Consider the following 20,788-nt stretch of genomic DNA (forward strand, 5'->3'; position numbering starts at 1 on the left):
CCCCCCCACTGCACTCCGGTGCCCTCCGCCGCTGCCGACGACTCCGGTAAGTGGCAGAGGGATGTTGTCCCTTGCGTGACATGGAGACGAGTGAGGGGAAGATGGCTCCCACCCATCTCCATATTATTACAGGGCGGAAGCAACGTCAAAACGTCACTTCCGCCCATAGCTCTTAAAGGGCCTTTTTTTTTTTAAATGACAATTTTTTTTAATTTTTTTTTTATTACATTTTAGTGTAAATATGAGATCTGAAGTCTTTTTTGACCCCAGATCTCATATTTAATTGGTCCTGTCATGCTTTTTTTCCTATTACAAGGGATGTTTACATTCCTTGTAATAGGAATAAAAATGACACCATTTTTTAAGAACAGTGTAAAAATAAAAAATAAAAGTAAAATAAACAAGACAAAAAAAAAAATTTAAACGCGCCCTGTCCCGCCGAGCTCGCGTGCAGAAGCGAACGCATACGTGAGTAGCGCCCGCATATGAAAACATTGTTCAAACCACACATGTGAGGTATTGCCGCGATCGTTAGAGCGAGAGCAATAATTCTAGCCTCAGGCCTCCTCTGTAACTCAAAAAATGCAACCTGTAGAATTTTTTCAACGTCGCCTATGGAGATTTTTAAGGGAAAAAGTTTGTCGCAATTCCACGAGCGGGCGCAATTTTGAAGCGTGACATGTTGGGTATCAATTTACTTGGTGTAACATTATTTTTCACAATATAAAAAAAAAAAAAAATTGGACTAACTTTACTATTGTCTTATTATTCCAAAAAGTGTATTTTTTCCCAAAAAAGTGGACTTGTAAGACCGCTGCGCAAATGCGGTGTGACAGAAAGTATTGCAACGACCGCCATTTTATTCTCTAGGGTGTTAGAAAAAAAGGATGTTTAATGTTTGGGGGTTCTATGTAATTTTCTAGCAAACAACAAATCTCAGAAAGAGGCTCGGTCCTTAAGTGGTTAAAATAAATCTCTTTTTATCATATGGAGACTTGGAGAGCACTATATTGTGTTACTTATATTACATGTACAAACCGGAGCCTATGGTCAGAGTACAGGGGATCCTGCAGTGACCCAGCTGTCTCTCCCTTGTAAGGGAACTGCCCGTTTGACCCATCTGATTTACTCAGGGGTCCATTCTTTGAGGTGACCTGCTAGGAGTGTCGTTGGTGGAGGTTGGCACATGATCACCCTGTATTGCATCTATAGAAGCACGTATTTGGACACTTGGTGGCGTTTGATTGCTCTTATTCATTTTTACTGAGAACTTCATGGACTCTTTTATCATTTAACATTTATTATGTGATTGTGTGTTTTTTTTGCGCTGCACTGCTTTTCTATTTTATACTGCTTTTTGGGATTTGATCATTTGATCCTCAGTGTTCAGCTGCTGTTAGGATTTGTTTGCGCTGATTGATCTGTTTTATACATATTAAAGCTGCACAATTAATCGTTAAGAATCGTTATCGCAATTTTTTTCCCCGTTGCAATCTTGACAAAGTATTTCCCAATTCTTTCTATGCAGAGAATCCTCTCAGCTCTGCTGAAGCCGACAGCCGTCAAAACAAAAGAAAAAAAAAAAAGGGCAGGCTGCCAGGAATCACAAGATTCTTTAGCAGTGGAACTTAACCACTTAAGGACGGGGCCTCTTTCTGAGATGTATTGTTTACAAGTTAAAAACAGTTTTTTTTTTGCTAGAAAATTACTTCGAACCCCCAAACATTATACATTTTTTTCTAACACCCTAGAGAATAAAATGGCGGTCGTTGCAATACTTTCTGTCACACTGTATTTGCGCAGCGGTCTTACAAGCGCACTTTTTTTGGAAAAAATACACTTTTTTGAATTAAAAAAATAAGACAGCAGTAAAGTTAAGCAGGCCATACACGGTCGAATTTCAAACGAATTTTCTTTTCAAAATCAGAATGTTCTTTTTTTTTTTTGTGATCCGATGATGCCACCATTGATTTTCGAAATTCGGCCGACCAAGCCTTCAATTTCACCGCATGTTGCTACAGAAAAGAATTTTCTTGGCCGGAATCTTCTTTTCTCTCCGTAAATTTTCTTTTCTTATTACATTTCTCGCACGATTCTCCAATCATTGATTAGAAAATCGTTTGTTTTTCTAAAAATTTCCAACATGTCCGGTTCCTCAAATTTGATTGCCGCACGAAAATCGTCCGTTGTTGCAGCCCACTAATGGTGCGAAATTCATAGGAAAATTCTTTCATACAATTTTCAAAAGAAAATTCTTACGAAATTCGAACCGTGTATGGCCGGCATTAGCCCATTTTTTTTAATATTGTGAAAGATAATGTTATGCCGAGTAAATTGATACCCAACATGTCACGTTTCAAAATTGCGCCTGCTCGTGCAATGGCGACAAACTTTCACTCTTAAAAATCTCCATAGGCAATGTTTAAAAAATTCTACAGGTTGCATGTTTTGAGTTACAGAGGAGGTCTAGGGCTAGAATTATTGCTCTCGCTTTACCGATAGCGGCGATACCTCACATGTGTGGTTTGAACACCGTTTTCATATGCGGGCGCTACTCACGTATGCGTTCGCTTCTGGACGCCAGCTCATCGGGACGGGGCGCGCTTAAAATTTTTTTTTTCTTATTTATTTTAACCTTTTATTTTTACACTGTTCTTTTAAAAAAAAAATTGTGTCACTTTTAATCCTATTACAAGGAATGTAAACATCCCTTGTAATAGAAAAAAAGCATGACAGGACCTCTTAAATATGAGATCCGGGGTCAAAAAGACCTCAGATCTCATATTTACACTAAAATGCAATAAAAAAATGGCTCTTTAAGAGCTATGGGCGGAAGTGATATTTTGATATTTTGACGTCGCTTCCACCCTGCAATGGTATGGAGACGGGTGGGGGCCATCTTCCCCTCACTCGTCTCCATACCCAGCAAGGAAGAGGATCCGATCACCTCCGCCGCTGCCGACGTCTCCGGTAAGGGGCGGAGGGCACCGGAGCGTGGCGGGAGGGGGGGCCGCCGCCCATAAAAGTGATCTTGCGGCAAATTCGCCGCAGAGACCACTTTTATCCTGTAGCGGACTGCCTGCTGAAGAAGGGGATACCAGCTAGCTGCTGCCATAACAACGATATTCCTCTTCAAAGTTAAGATTTAGAGCCCTTTCACACTGGCGCGGGGGGGGCGGCGTCGGCGGTAAAACATCGCTATTATTAGCGGTGTTTTACCGTCGGTATGCGGCCACTAGCGGGGCGGTTTTACCCCCTGCTAGCGGCCGAGAAAGGGTTAAATACCACCGCAAAGCGCCTCTGCAGAGGCGCTTTGCCGGTGGTATAGCCGCGCCGTCCCATTGATTTCAATGGGCAGGAGCGGTGAAGGAGCGGTATACACTCCGCTCCTTCACCGCTCCGAAGATGCTGCTGGCAGGACTATTTTTACCATCCTGCCAGCGCATCGCATCGCATCCTGCCAGCGAAAGCAGCGGCACTTCCGGGACGGTTTGCAAGCGCTATTATTAGCGCAATAGCGCCTGCAAACCGCCCCACTGTGAAAGGGCTCTTATATCTGCGTGCGGTGGTCTGGAAGTGGTTAAGTTTAAACATTGTAACAATTTGTCCTTTATATCAAAGGAATACACTTTGGTGTGTAAATGAGGGAAGTTTAACCACTTAAACACTAAACCTTTTTCTGACATTTGTTGGTTTCAAGTTAAAATCTTTTTTTTTGCTAGAAAATGACTTAGAACCCCCAGACATTGTATATATATATATATATATTTTTAGTAGCGACTAAATGGTGGTTGTTGCAATATTTTATGTCACACTGTATTTGTGCAGCACTCGTTCAAATGCAATTTTTTGGGAAAAAATTACACTTTAATGAATTAGAAAAGAAAAAAAAAACTAACCAGTAAAGTTAGCCCAATTTTTTTTGTATGATGTGAAAGATTTTACACCGTGAGAATCGTGATCTTTTTATTCTAAGCAAAAAAATTGTGATTCTCATTTTGCCCAGAAACGTGCAGCTCTAATACATATCATGCAACTGACAAGTGAGAAGTAGACAGGCTACAGTCGAGTATTTCATTTTTGTGCTAAGCTTCCCCTTCCACATCAAGACTTGAATTGCATGTCTGTGTTAACCTCCCGATCTGATTTGCTCATCTCTAATTATCACAGACTGCGGCGATATTAAGCTTCCTTTTACAGAACCATGTTAAACCATACATATCGAAGTCTGCTGCACTCACAACAACTTTTTAAACTAATTAAAAGTTTCAGCGCCGGGCGTCGCCGGTTCGATTCATTTTCTAGAGATGGGGAAAGATTTTTTTTTTTTTTTTTCCCCTTCTTTCCTGAGTCTAATGTTGATTGGTTACAGTTAAACAATATCAGACAGAAATCTTTCATTCTGTGATTTTATTACTTTCCATGAAAAATGAAAATCCATCAGATTGCATCCTGTAGTTCCATTGCCTAAAGACACGAATGGCATTGCTTAACTTGAAGTTTCCTCATTTATGATGGCTAGACCGTTGTGTCATTAGACGCATTTATCTCGCACATCACCTCCTCCGATGAAATACAATTAATAGGACAGCGGTGAAATATATATCGAGTCTTAAACAGCCTCTAAACTTCAGAGCGGCTACATTGCAATGCACCACCATGCCTGTCTAGACTTCTGAATTTCATTTCACAATGGAGGGCTTTATGTTCTTGCTTTGACTTTGCTAGATACCTCTAAAAAGGTTAGAAATGGATCATAATTAGCCTAAAAAGCACCAGTGTTTCATTCGCTTGTACTCATTTGTTTCAATTTCCCCAAAATCTCAAAGCAGTAAAATAAAAAAAAATGGCAGTCATAAATACAATATGTACACAAGAAGTAGCTCCTGTATTGTCTGACCTTTGCTTATTATGATTGAAATGGTCCATCAGGGTTTTTTTTTTTTTTTTATTGGCTAAGTTTCACTCTTAAATACAATTAGTTTATTTCCTATTGAGTCATTGCTGGTGTGCCTTTGTGCATTAAAGTACGTATAAAGGCTCGTTTGTGACAGACTGAATAGGTCCAAAACCCAGTTTCTATTTGATGCAAAACACAGTGTAGATATTTGCCGGCACACCACTGATCTTCAAGGTAAGTCCAAAAGGTTCATCACATGCCTGATGAAGGGGTCCTGCATGACTTTGAAATGTTGCACTTTGTTTGTGATGTGATCATACTTCAATGAAAAAACATTTGGACATAACTTGAAGATCCGTGGTGGGCTGGCAAATATTTACACTGTGTCATTGCCATGTACCTGGTTGGAGGCCAGAGTGGTGAGAGGGGTTTCCCTTTGTGGCTGAGTGAAAAGCACCCCTGAAGGTGATAACAGGAGATGCTACGTCCAAAGAAGAACAGGTTGCCAGCTGTGGTAGGCTGAAGTGCTGAGATGATGTTCACCAGATGATAGCTGGATGAGTGGGGTGCACTGCAGGGCAGGTGTCCCTCAGAAGCACCAGGCGATACTTGGCAGATAGAGTGAGACAGGAGGCAAGCTCTGGAGCCAGGCCAGTAGTCATGCACGGGAAGTCAGGAAGCAGGACCAGGAGCAAGCCAGGATCATAAACAGGAGATCAGGCAGAAGCAGAGTCAGGAGAGCAGGCCAAGGTAATACATGGGTAATCAAGCAGCAGCAGAGTAAGGAGAGAGGACCAAGGTCATACACAGGATATCAAGCAGCAGCAGAGTCAGGAGAGAAGACCAAGATCATACACAGGTAATCAGGCAGTAGCAGAGTCAATAACAAGCCAGGGGTCAGAGCCAGGGATGTAGACAAGACAGGTCAAAAGGCAAGCCAGGTTGGGAACAGGGAATTCAACAGTAGCATAAACAGGAGCACAGGAACATATAGGGAGGGTGGGTCTGATGAACATCCAACAACTTTTCCATCAGACTGCTTGCTTTAAATAGGCTGCCAAGATCGCAGCAGTGTGCGGAATCGCGTGCACGTGCATTTGCCTTTGTGCGTGCCTGAGTACCCACAAACAACTGCGCATATCTCTGACAGTGTGGCCCTGTTGAGTGTTGGTAGATGTGCCAGCTCATCTGTGATTCATCCTCTGACAGTCATGCGTGATCCAGTCTCCAGCTGGTGGTTGCCGCAGTTAGTTATTTGAAGCAAAATAATCATGAATTTAAAAATATATACAGTCAGGTCCATAAATATTGGGACATCGACACAATTCTTTGGCTCTATACACCACCACAATGGATTTGAAATGAAACAAACAAGATGTGTTTTAACTGCAGACTTTCAGCTTTAATTTGGGGGTATTTACATCCAAATCAGGTGAACGGTGTAGGAATTACAACAGTTTGTATATGTGCCTCCCACTTTTTAAGGGACCAAAAGTAATGGGACAGATCAACAATCATCCATCAAACTTTCACTTTTTAATACTTGGTTGCAAATCCTTTGCAGTCAATTACAGCCTGAAGTCTGGAATGCATAGACATCACCAGACGTTGGGTTTCATCCCTGGTGATGCTCTGCCAGGCCTCTACTGCAACTGTCTTAAGTTCCTGCTTGTTCTTGGGGCATTTTCCCTTCAGTTTTGTCTTCAGCAAGTGAAATGCATGCTCAATTGGATTCAGGTCAGGTGATTGACTTGGCCATTGCATAACATTTCACTACTTTCCCTTAAAAAACTCTTTGGTTGCTTTTGCAGTATGCTTCGGGTCATTGTCTATCTGCACTGTGAAGCGCCGTCCAATGAGTTCTGAAGCATTTTGCTGAACATGAGCAGATAATATTGCCCGAAACACTTCAGAATTTATCCTGCTGCTTTTGTCAGAAGTCACATCATCAATAAATACAAGAGAACCAGTTCCATTGGCAGCTATACATGCCCACGCCATGACACTACCACCACCATGCTTCACTGTTGAGGTGGTATGCTTTGGATCATGACCAGTTCCTTTCCTTCTCCATACGCTTCTCTTCCCATCACTCTGGTACAAGTTGATCTTGGTCTCATCTGTCCATAGGATGTTGTTCCAGAACTGTGAAGGCTTTTTTAGATGTTGTTTGGCAAACTCTAATCTGGCCTTCCTGTTTTTGAGGCTCACCAATGGTTTACATCTTGTGGAGAACCCTCTGTATGCACTCTGGTGAAGTCTTCTCTTGATTGTTGACTTTGACACACATACACCTACCTCCTGGAGAGTGTTCTTGATCTGGCCAACTGTTGTGAAGGGTGTTTTCTTCACCAGGGAAAGAATTCTTCGGTCATCCACCACAGTTGTTTTCCGTGGTCTTCCGGATCTTCTGGTGTTGCTGAGCTCACCGGTGCGTTCTTTCTTTTTAAGGATGTTCCAAATAGTTGATTTGGCCAGACCTAATGTTTTTGCTATCTCTCTGATGGGTTTGTTTTGTTTTTTCAGCCTAATGATGGCTTGCTTCACTGATAGTGACAGCTCTTTTGATCTAATATTGAGAGTTGACAGCAACAGATTCCAAATGCAAATAGCACACTTGAAATTAACTCTGGACCTTTTATCTGCTCCTTGTAAATGGGATAATGAGGGTATAACACACATCTGGCCATGGAACAGCTGAGCAGCCAATTGTCCCATTACTTTTGGTCCCTTAAAAAGTGGGAGGCACATATACAAACTGTTGTAATTCCTACACCGTTCACCTGATTTGGATGTAAATACCCTCAAATTAAAGCTGAAAGTCTGCAGTTAAAGCAAATCTTGTTTGTTTCATTTCAAATCCATTGTGGTGGTGTATAGAGCCAAAAAGATTAGAATTATGTCGATGTTACAATATTTATGGACCTGACTGTATATATGTAAAACCTTGGTTTGAGAGCGTTTTGCAAGACAAGCAAAATTTTTAAATAAATTTTGACTTGATATACAAGTGATGTCTTGATATACAAGTAGCATCATGTCACAACTGAGTATAAAAGAGAAGAGAGGTGCTTCTAAGTGCCTACTTTACAAAAGCATCTCCCCGTTCTTCCGCTCTGTGACACGATCGCGGGCACTCGGAGGACATCAAGTCCGCGGGACCCGCGGTCACAGCGGTGGAGATTGTGACATCATGGCCCCACCTTTCCATCATTCAATCAGAGAACACTTGCATTTATTGAGAAAATGCAGAGTGTTATCTGAATGGTGCCTATGCTAGGCAAGTGACCTACTTGGGACCTGGAGGTTAGTGGAGATAACCGTAGTATCTTTGTAGTATTGGCGCCTACTATAGCGATTTCCAATTTCTACAGGGATCCCACAGGTATGGCACAATACATACCTACTTTGGTCCACATGCCCCATGACACAGTGGTGGGCGTCTGCGAGGTTAATTAACAAGCTCTAGCAACTTCATATGTGAGAAAAATTCTTACTTTGCTTCCTCAATTGAATGAAATACTGGGAGATCAATGGAAAATGTGTTCTTTTCAAAAAATATTAAAGAGGTCTTAGATAATCATAACTGTAATTTCAAAAATATGATTACATGACCATTATTACAAATCAAATGTATCATCGTTGCCTAAAAACAAAATGAATTAAAAAGTAGATAAAGTACACAAGAATATATCGAGCTTTGAATGTAGAATGTCATAGTTAATCAATGGGAATCAGTCTATGCAGCAAAACAGAAAGATGCATGGTAAACACAGAAACCCAGCACTTCTATAAAAATAAGCCAGATTCTCTTATGTATGAAATAATCGGCCTAGCCTAACTCAAAACAATTGTTAGGCAAAATGTAGTTACTAGTGGAATGGTAAAAATAAAAGTATAAAAGAACTCGGAGACAAAGTTCAGCAACAGTAGCTTGGCACAGGATCCGGAAAATAGTGAAGTGGAGGTCAATGTAGTAGTGGTGTCTACTACAGTGATCCAGATCCCACGTACCCAAGCTGGATCAATGTAAGTATGTAATGTAGCACCCTCTAGTGTATGCTAGGTATTAATGTAGGTTTGTTAGTGTAGGTCTATTAGTGTAGGTAAATTTATTTAGCTCAGAGCTAAGCCTGAGCTGTAAATCTGGGTCAGGGTTCAGTGAGTCAGGGTTGGATGACTCATCCTGACAGCTCCTCTGGTGCCTCCCCCTTTTTCTGGAAGATTGTAGAAACTTCTAGAGCTAGTGGGTGGAGGTCAGGAGAAGTTGTTTGGAATATTTATGAGGGCCTTAGCTAATCCCCAGAAAAATGTCTGGCAGGGGGCCCGCTCACCTCATAAATAGGCATGGGCCATGCCAACAAGGGCAATTAGGTGGAAGATGGAGAGTGCTGTGGAGACTGTCAGTGGCCCTCAGGGGTACCCTCTAGTTTGGGGTGGTGGGGTGACATTGGGTGATGGAAGGATCCTGCTAAAACACAGAGAGGAAGTCCTTCTTGGAGGTACGGGAGCAAGGAGAGAGGACAGCAGGAGCAGGTGAGCACTGCCGAGAGATCTCCTGAGAGTTAGCCAGGTGGGCTGGTGAGTGTCAGTCTGGAGGACTGTGGGGAGAAGTTAGCCTGAAAGGCTAGTGAAAGGGGCAGCTGCAGCCAGGTGGGTTGGCAGTGCCTGAAGAGGTGGTGCTGGGATCAGTAGCCACAGGAGTGATACAAGCTGGGCACTGTTGCTTTTGCTACACCAACAAGGGGCCTCGGGTTCCTGCCTGTAAAGGGCCAGTGCTTAAAATCTGACTGAGAGCCTGTCAGATCTTCACAGCGATCCAGTTGAGTTCTGAAAGCAAGTGAGTGCTTGAGGAAGAATTTGAGCTGTATATAAACACTGTATATAGGAAGAGTTGTCCCTGAAGTTGTTGTCAAAGTCAAGTGGGCACCCCATAATCTCCCATCCCTATCCAAGTTATTATCCCTTAAAAAATAACAAAAACAAAGTCATGGACAGTTTTCTGTCTCAAGAGTGCCTCTGAAAATTTGGTGTGCCTGGCTGTGCAGGGTGGGGGAATCCCATTTTAACTGCGGCTCATTAGGAGGTGCGCTACAGTAATAATTGCCATATCTTGTTATTACCAATAAAGATTAGATGAGATTTTGGTGACTGCACTTAGATCTACTTTGATAACAAAAACAAAAGCATATCAACTGACAGCACTATTCTATAGAAAGTACAACAGAGACTTGGAACTGGCGACCAGCCGACACATTGGAAACAATCAAAAGTAAACAAATATAAGCGCAATAGGAATGAACAGAATTCTTTCCAACCAAACAAAAAAAAGTAATTAAAATAAATGAGCCAACCTGATGGGCCACTTGGTACCTGCCTGCTGACAATTATTCTTACAGCATGAAAAATAACACAACAAAATGGTGATTTGTATATTTTTTAATGATGTCCAATTACTCATGCAAATATTCAGTAACTGATGGGAAAACTGGCTTTGCTGAAAGTTTAACAAAAATGGAAAACTGTATGCTACATAAATTTGGTAAATCTTCACTGAATAATAAGACAATACAAAAGTTTAAGAAAGAACAAGAAAAACCTCAGTCCCTCTAAGACACCTGGTTCAAGGTAAGTTACTGCAAACAGTTGTAGGCGAGGCCTACTAGCTCTGCATGTGGGGGTACCTTTCTCGTGCATGCCCTCTTCAATGCCCGGGACTAGGTGGGGTTGCATTTATTTGAATTTCAACATTATGGTGGTACCCTGGCTTAAAGATGAGCCTTACACTGTGTGCAGTAGGTAAAAGTACAGAGTCCCCTCTGTAAAACGTGTTGTCCCATGTTACTACTGTCAGGAACCATGAATCAGAAAGAGACAGAAAATGCTTTAAAAATCACACCTTTTAATACAGTGGTAAAAATTGTACAAATAGTAAAGGTAGTGAAAACATAGCCAGGGTTCGGTAATCAAAGTGGGTAGTCAGTGCAAGCCAGTAAATCAGGATGCCAGAGATCAGTGTAGTCGGAGACAGCAAACAGGTTCAGGAACCAGAAGGGATGTCAGCCAGACAAGTCTTTAACAGGAAAACAGCAAAGAATATTCAGATATGTTGACCAAGGCGAAGGCATAGGAGAAATAAACCATGCAGTTTAAAAAAAAAAAAGAGGCTGGCTGACGAGCAGGAAATGATCACCAGGTGAGGCACTGTGGGATGATGAGTGCTGGCAATTATCCGACAGCTGTGCAAAGGGAGGGCTGAGCCCAGCCCTGACAAATACCCATCTTCCTCGATGTATGTTTCATTTAGAAAGGACATTGCTGAGCACATGCCCTCTCCATCAGTCCAGTGTGCTTCTGCCATCCCACTCCCAGTGACAGAATGGTGTCCCTCCGAGCACTAATGCGGACCTCTCTGTAACATGACTTTAATCCTGTTTACTTTGGGGGAACCCATTGCTAAGGAGAGAGCCAGGACACTGACCCCCTTGCTACCGTCACCTTTGCCAGGTATCAGGCTTTATGACCGGCTGCTACACACTTTCCACCAGTTCTTGGTTACTAGTGGCAACTGCACTCATGCTTCAATTCTCCTGCTCAGTTAACCCTTTGTAGTGGCCTTGCTTCATACCCCATGTTTGCTTTACAGGCCCTATTCTTCTGATATGCCATCTACCTCCATGCACTCCTTGAATAACTTCAGACCAGGCTCAAGAACAGTCCAAACACTTTACTGAAAACACTTCAGGAACATTAGATCATTAAATTGCAACTCAGCTCATTCCCTATCTAACTATCCCGTGGCTGCCCATGCCTACCTGACAAGGTAAGAGTCCCAAAACTGGCAGTGTCCAATACTGATAGGTCCCTTGGGGGTGACAGACCTAGGTTACATTCCTCCTTGTGACATGGACTTTTCGGTTCCCATGCAGTCCTGCTCGGTCAAAAGACTCCTGATCCCAGCTTCTTCCCTGTATATATGACCCAGTAAAGAAGGCAGGACCCAAAAAGCCTGAGAAAGGGTGGCAAACACTTAACCCTTCTCGGGCTGGGAAGCCGAAGCTTATTGCTGTAACAGTACATTCCTTTGGAGGCACCTTCCTACACACTTATAAGAACACAAGTATAGATACCTTTTAACTTGGCTGTGAATTAGCACGAGGAAACAGACACAAGAACATTTAGTGGTAAATGAGCTCAATGTATTGGTACGGGTTAGAATAAATGGTGGTTTGAGCACTAATTGACACACAGAAGGTAGGTTGAGACACAGCCCGCTAGACAGTATAATCACTATCAACTCATGAATCAGTAAAGTCAGCAAGAAACAGTGCATATATGCATTAACTGCAATGTGAATAATAATATTATAACTAGTCTAGAGTGCACTCTAAGGAAATGGCTAGGATGTGGTGCAATGTCCCTTGAGAGGTACCTCTTAGCATAAGCAATGGGTGAAGGTTTCTGTGTATCAGCTGTAAATGGACAGACTTTAGTCTTAACTCTTCAGCTGGCTAGCATTGGGGCCCAGTTGTATAATTGGTGCACGTAAGAATAGTGCCAGCCAATGCTCTTCCACAGAATTTTTCTGGAGGTGCTGCCATGTTCACGTTGGACCTTAAAAAGAAAAGTTAAAATCATAGGTAATTGATTTTTGAATCATTAAATATATACAAATTGGCAAGTACGCCCTGCAATTTACACCATCTTAGCTCAATTTTTTCCAGGTAAGGCTCAATACTTATCAGCACCCCCTCATACCCACTCAGGACTCATCTAGTTCAAGGTCACAGATGAATACATCTAGTCTCACCATTCCACTGGCAGCTGGCCCTGGTCCCATGTCACAATGATGTGGCTGGTCGGCCAGAGGAACAAGCATTTATTGAAGAGGAGCATGTCATGTCATGTCATATGTTGAGTCACATGCTCGTGTAATAATAGCACAATATAAGAGCTTGCTTTGTCTTTTTAGATCTAGGGGTAGTCTCCTAAAATTTCAAATACATGTTCAAAATGCAGAGTTAAAGGATAACTCCACTTTCCATCTCAATCTGCAGCTGCTGTAATTTTCTGTAAAATTTAACACAATATGGCAATCTGGAGGCCTTCTGTACACTGATAGTGTGTAGAACCCTCCCATAAATGCCATTTGCTGCTTGTGTTATTGGCTCACCAATTTTCTCTGACGTCTGCACAAATTCAAATTGTAGTCATCCTCTGCAATAGGAATTTCAGTTTTGGTGCGTAGGGATGAGCTTAAGGTTCAATTTGAACACAAGTTTGGTCCGAAACTTTGACTGGAACATATACCTGTTTGGCAGGAGCTGAATGACATGCATAAAAGCAGTATTACTACCGTTATTTTACATGACAACTTACCACTGTCAATTGGTATCAAGTTTGAGTGGAAGGCAGCACTGGATTGATGGCGCTCGAGGCTGCCTAGCAGATTGTACAGATTGTACAATCAATATGAGTTTGGCCAATTAAATAGCAATAATGATACCTACAGATTCCTCTAACAACATCCCAGCTATATGATATTCAAGCTGATACCGTCCCATACTGTAGGGAAGTGGCGGTGCGTCCATAAGGGCGCACTGGCGCCGCCCCCTCTCTCCAGCCACCCCTCTAGCACCAATAGATAGATTCATGAATTGCATGAATCTATCCACGGCCGCCGCTGCCACCCCCTATTCAGGCGTCCGGACCCTTTTCGGGCGCCTGAATTACAGCAGCAGGGTTTTTTTTAAGCACCTGATTAGAGCCATAGGCTCTAATAGGCGTCATAAAAGGTGACCTGCGAGCGCCATGCTGGGCGCTCGCAGGTCACTCTGCTGCGTTTAGAAAAGCGAATGAATATTTGCTTTCCTAACACTAATCCGCCTCTCCGCCAATCAGGTGCTCAGATTTTTTACCCGTCACCTGATTGGCTGAAACGACAAGGCTTGTGACTGGACGCCTATGGCGTCCAATCATAGTAGGGGACTGGAAGAGAGGACAGGAGAAGACATAGAGGAGCTGTCCCACCGCCACCAAGACAGGGTAAGTACAGGCGCAGGCGGGGGGCACACTGGCAGCATTTTATGGGGCACAGTGGGAGTGTTTGATGGGGCACAGTGGGAGCATTTGATGGGGCACAGTGGGAGCATTTGATGGGGCACAGTGGGAGCATTTGATGGGGCACAGTGGGAGCATTTGATGGGGCACAGTGAGGCTGCATTTGATGGGGCACAGTGGCTGCATAAGATGGGCACAGTAGCTGTATTTGATGGGGCACAGTGGCAGCATTTAATGGAGCACAGTGGCTGCGTTTGATCGGCACAGTGGCTGCGTTTGATCGGCACAGGTGTGGCCATTGATGGGCACAGTGGCTGCATTTGATGGCACAGTGAGGCTGCAATTGATGTTTTTTTTCAGAATTTTTCAGTTTGTTTGCGTGCCCCCAAAAATTTTGAGTACCAGCCGCCATTGCTGTAGGGAGAATATAAATAAGTAGATAACAAACTTTCATGGTCAACCACAAACTCATGCCTTCTCAACTCCTTAAGATAATTTTTTTTTTAACCTACCATTTGAAAAAATAGACATTTTTCCCAAGTCAGAAATCTAATCTTTTACCCTTTGTTTAAACCTAATCTTCTTAAAGGCTATAAAGATTTTCTTAATCCGCCTAGAATGAATATAGTCTTTTTATATGTTTCTTTACCCTGTCATTATTGTCATTTCATGCTGTTTAAGAATTATTTTTCACTAAAGTTTCATTATAGCTTTTTTTTTTTTTTTTTAATAAGAGCTAGAAATACAATTTACTTAAAGGCGAACTGCTAGGGTAAAAAAAAGTCACTAAAACTATATTTTCTGCCAAAAATCTCAAATATTTCAGTTTACTGATCCTTATGCCGTGTACACATCGGACTTTCTGGCAAACTAGGGCCGACGGGATTAGTCCATCGGACAATCCGATCCTGTGTGGGCTAGTCCGATCGTTTTTTGAGGAAAAAATCAGACGGACCTAGAAATAGAACAAGTTTCAACTCAAGTCCGACGGACTAAAAATCGGGAAAACCGTTCGTCTGTGTGCTGGTCCAACGGACCAAATACGACGCAAGGGAAGCTATTGGCTACTGGCTATTGAACTTCCTTTTTTTGTCCCGTTTACGTCATCACGTACAAAACGAATGGACTTTCCACCGGACTTAGTCCGTTTGTGTGTGGCCAAGTCCGTTCGTTCTGAAAGTCCGTCGGAACCTCTGTCGAAAGTCCATAGGGAAGACCATCAGACCTAGTTTGCCGGAAAGTCCAGTCACATGTACGCAGCATTAGATGTGATGGCTGCATTTGTTGTAATGTTTCGATTTCTTTTTCCTTTATTTTCATCTTGTGATTCTACCAGCAAACCACTTTTTTTCTGTCCTAAGGTGACAACGTTCACTGACCGCACTGTATATAAGGCATAATGTGGTATATTTAACTACTTGACCTCAGGAAGCTTTATTCCCCTTCATGACCAGGCTATTTATTTCAAAATGGCAATGCGTTATATTAACACAACTCCTGGTCATCCAATGCTGTACCCAAATAAAATGTATGTCCTTTTTTCCCCACAAATAGAGCTTTATTTTGGTGGTATTTGATCACCTCCGTGTTTTTTTATTTTTTTTGCGCTATAAACAAAAGAAAAGGCACGCAATTTTGAAAAAAAAAAAAAAAAACAATATTTTTTACATTTTGCTATAATAAATATCCAAAAATTAAAAAAAAAAAATGTCTTCATTAGTTTAGGCCAATATACATTCTTCTATATATTTTTGGTAAAAAAAAAAAAAAAAATCACAATAAGCATATATTGGTTGGTTTGCGCAAAAGTTATAGCGTCTACAAAACAGGGAATAGATTTATGGCAATTTTATTCTTTAAATTTCCCACAAATAGAGCTTTCTACCACCCAAAGAAAGTTCTATTTTTAGGAAAAAAAAGGACATCAGTTTTGTTTGGGTACAACGTCACACAACGTCAGTTGCAATTTTCAGGTAAAGCGACGCAGTGCCGTATCGCAAAAAATGGCCTGGTCATTAAGGGAGCAAATCCTTCCAGTCCTTAAGTGGTTAAATACACCGAATAATTGCAAATAAACTCACTTTCCAAAATATAAAAACATATACACAAATAATCTGCAAACAATAACATAAAATCCCATTTATTCTGTGATGATTGAGAAAATTCCACCATGACCAAGACTACTTCTTTAAAGCCATCACTAACTCCAGTGCTCCAACCACCAACAGCTTACTAGAAGCCTAGACTTCACCACACAGGAGGTCTCACAGCACTTTGTAAACAATGCTCAGATCCCAGATGGATGGAGGGCTCTCACCCTCTTTCCGAATGGCAGTGACAGCGTACAGCACAATATAACCTTATATATAGAGAAAAGGACAAACAAGCAAAGAGCAAACAAACTCCATGGTGTAGTAATTCCTAAGTTGTTTTATTAAAAGTAAGGGTATATACTCACAAGCAAGAAATAATATAGGCAGACCGCAAACAAGCTTAAGCAGGCATCATGACGTCACCGCTATGTGTTTCGTCCCAGGAGACCTTTTCCAAGGGCTATCGGAAGGGGCATTGGGAGACATCTAGCAGAATGGAACACATAGGGCAGAGCTTAAGTGGTGACCTCAGCACACCCACTTGAATAGATTTTTTTGAAACAAAGGGGTGTTTTCCTTTCAACAAACTCCATGGTGTATTAATTCCCAAGCCGTTTAATTAAAGGTAAGGGCATATACTCACAAGCAAGAAAGAATATAGGTAGACCGCAAACAAGCTTAAGTGGGCGTGATGACGTCACCGCTTAAGCTTCACCCTACGTGTTTCATCCCATGAGATCTCTTCCAAGGGCCATCAGAAGGGGCATTGGGAGACATCTAGTAGGATGGAACACATAGGGCAGAGCTTAAGTGGTGATGTCAGCTCGCCCGCTTGAATAGATGTTTTGAAACAAAGGGGTGTTTTCCTGTAAATTCCACTTTTGTGCAACATCAGCATTATTACTGATCTGGCTAAAACACATGCTTTGTTGCCATAATTCTACAGGTAAAAAGGTTTAAAAAAAAAATAGACACTCAAAATATATTTTTTACATTTGATAATTTTTCTGCCATAAAGGAGGAGTTGCACTTTAATTACCACTTTAGCCGCTTGCCTACTGGACACTTTTACCCCCTTCCTGCCCAGGCGAATTTTCAGCTTTCAGCGCTGTCACACAATAAAATTTAATTTGTTATAAAATTTTGCAAACAGGTAATTTTTTTACTTCACTGATGTGCGCTGATGAGGCCTCACTGAAGTGCACTGTAGAGGTGGCACTGATAGGTGGCACTAATGGGCACTAATAGGTGACACTTGTGGGCACTGATAAGGCTGCACTGATAGGTGGCACTTATGGGCTCTGATAGGCAACACTGAAGGGCACTGATAGCACAGATATGTGGCACTGATGGGCATTAATAGGCTGCACTGATGGGCACTTATATGCACTGGTAGGTGGCACTGATGCGCACAGATAGGCAGCACTGATAGGTGACACTGTAAAGGAGGCACTGGTGGGCACTGATTGGCAGCACTGACGGGCAATGATTGGCAGCATTTGTGGGCACTGTTGGGACTGCACTGATAATCAAGACACTGATATTGAGTGCCCTGTTTATCAGTTCTGATGTTCCTTTAACACAGGCTGCTTATCTTTTCTCTTCTTCTCTCCTTACGCTGTCAGCTTGAGGAAAGAAAAGCCGATAAACGGCTTGTGTTTACATCCTGTGATCAGCTGTCATTGGGCACAGCTGATCACGTAGTAAAGGGTCGCTGCGATTGGTCCTTTACTCCAATCTGTGATCAGTTGTGTTCGAAGGACTCAGACATCACAGAGCGTGGCACCCACATGCCGCAGGGGGCACACGGGCAGCACGGACACGAGAGGACGTCCATGTATGCCCTCCTGGCAAAGTAAGCTCGTGCTGTTGCGGTCTTCGGCTATAGCGTGGGCAGAAACTGGTTAATGAAACATCAGTGCTGTTGCTGAACCAGCTAAAATATATGCATTGTTGACATAAGCGTAAACCTACAGGTTGAGTTGTTAAAAAAAAAAAAGACAGAAACTAGTTTATTTGTTTATTTATTCATTTTCTTTTATTTATTTATGTATTTATTTATTCATTTTGAAGCAATAGTAAAGTTTTACTTTAATTACCACTTTAATGCAACATCAGCACTGTTGCTGAACCAGCTAAAATATATGCATTGTTGACATAAGCGTAAACCTACAGGTTGAGTTGTTAAAAAAAAAAAAAAAAAAAAAGACAGAAACTAGTTTAACAACTCAATCTGTAGGTTTACGCTTATGTCAACAATGCATATATTTTGGCTGGTTCAGCAACAGTGCTGATGTTGCATTAAAGTGGTAATTCAAGGAAAACTTTACTATTGCTGCAAAATGAATAAATAAATACATAAGTAAATAAATAAAAGAAAATGAATAAATCAACAAATAAACTAGTTTCTGTCATTTTTTTTTATTTGCTTATTTATTCATTTTCTTTTATTTATTTACTTATGTATTCATGTATTCATTTTGCATCAATAGTAAAGTTTTCCTTTAATTACCACTTTAATGCAACATCAGCACTGTTGATGAACCAGCCAAAATTAAAAAAAAAAGACAGAAACTAGAAACTAGAAACTAAAAAAAATGACAGAAACTAGTTTGACAACTCAACCTGTAGGTTTACGCTTATGTCAACAATGCATATATTTTGGCTGGTTCAGCAACAACGATGATGATGCATTAAAGCAGTAATTAAAGGAAAAATTTACTATTGCTGCAAAATGAATAAATAAATATGTAAATAAATTAACAAATTAAAAAAATATATATGACAGAAACTAGTTTATTTGTTTATTTATTCATTTTCTTTTATTTATTTATTTACATATTTATTTATTCATTTTGCAACCATAGTAAAGTTTTCCTTTAATTACCACTTTAATGCAACATCAGCACTGTTGCTGAACCAGCCAAAATATATGCATTGTTGACATAAGCGTACACCTACAGGTTGAGTTGTTAAAAAAAAAAAAAAATGCAGGAACTAGTTTATTTATTTATGCATTTAGTTATTTATTCATTTTGCAGCAATAGTGACGTTTTTCTTTACTTACTACTTTAATGCAACACCAGCATTATTGCTGATCCAGGCAAAATTGTTGATATGAGCAGATGTTATTTCATCATTTCATAGGTTGAATTGTTTGAAAAAAAAAAAAAGTAATGCAGAAACTAGTTTATTAAAGAAAAAACGTTTTATTTTTGTATCAATTTTTTTTTCTTTTTAAATACCAACGCAATATCAGCATTATTGCCAAACCAGCTAAAACATATGCTCTGTTGACATAAGCAGATGTTATTTTGTAATCCTACAGGTTTAGTTGTTAAAAAAAAATAAATAAATAAAAAAAGAAGAGTAAACTGGATTAGGAGAAAAAAAAAAATGCAAAATAAAGTATCATCGCAAATACAGGAAACACGGACCAAAAACTGACTTTGCAACACAGTGGTTAATGTGGAAAAGTTATGGGTAAAATCCTGCGGCCCTGGGAATTAGTCAGCAGAGACCTCACAAAGTGCTTCCTACACATGGTGTTCTGTCAGGCCGCACAGCGTCTTCTGCTTCAGAGGTAATTACATAGATTTTCTGTCTTGTACTTGCAAATACACAGCACAGCACTTCAGCAGAGCTTGTAGCTTAGGGCTCAGGGGCTCCAGCTGCATGGAAGCTGGATGGTGTTTACATATCGCGTCTCTCCTATCTGAGCGTGCCGTAAAAAAAAAAATTTTAAAAAAAGCACCGTTCTGCAACTATGCTTCCTTTTTTCGAGTGACCACCACAAAGAATATTGTATTGTTCCCGGGAACGGATCTTCCGTGCAGCCTTTTGTGTGCTGGGTAAACACTCATTTGTTTAGGAAAATCGCTCTTTTGCAGCGGAGGAGACCGAAATGAATACGCGTGCTTAATATTGCAGGCAGATGTTTCATTATTTATGTTCTGCTTGAAACAGAGCACTTTGGCTTTCTAAAAACATGTACTGTGTACAAACATCGCGCTGTGCGGTTACATAATACATAAATCCGAGCGCTTGTGTTTCAGGAAATATTGGCTTTTAACAGCCACTGGTGTTTGATGCGACTACGGCGTTCCGTCTAGTAATAGCGTTCATTCATAACGGTTAGAGAGTGAATCATATCCATACGTTCTTGTTAAATATGGCTAATGCGGTGCCTAGAAAGTCATTGAAGGGCATTAATATGGTGATGAATGGTATTACTGAAGGCGTTTTCCTTCTCGCTCTTTGTTTTATGTGCTTTCATAACAGCCCAGCAGTCACAAGAAGTGGCAGCTAAGATGACATCAAGAGAGGTTATAAAGGGACGGGCCAGGGGGCAAGGGTGGAAAGTGGGCCCTAAAGAGAACCTTGCCATGACCATTCTGAATCTACTGCTAATTACTCAACATATACGCTCACCAACACTTTATTGGGTACACCTTGCTAATACTGGTTTGGACCCCCTTTTGCCTACAGAACTGCCTTAATTCATTGTGGAATAGATTCAACAAGGTGATAGAAACATTCCTCAGAGATTTTGCTCCATATTGATGTAGCACCCTCTAGTGTGCTACTAGCAGTGGTGAAGGTAAATTCTAGTCTGGCCCAGGGCTAAGCCTGAGCCATGGAATCTGGGTCAGGGTTCACTAGAGTTCAGGGCTGGGTGACTCATTCAGACAGCTCTCTGGTGCTTCTCCTTGGTTTAGAATGTTGGAGAATATTC

This window comes from Aquarana catesbeiana, linkage group LG01 (genome assembly GCF_042186555.1).
Source record: "Aquarana catesbeiana isolate 2022-GZ linkage group LG01, ASM4218655v1, whole genome shotgun sequence".
Classification (NCBI taxonomy): Eukaryota; Metazoa; Chordata; class Amphibia; order Anura; family Ranidae; genus Aquarana; species Aquarana catesbeiana.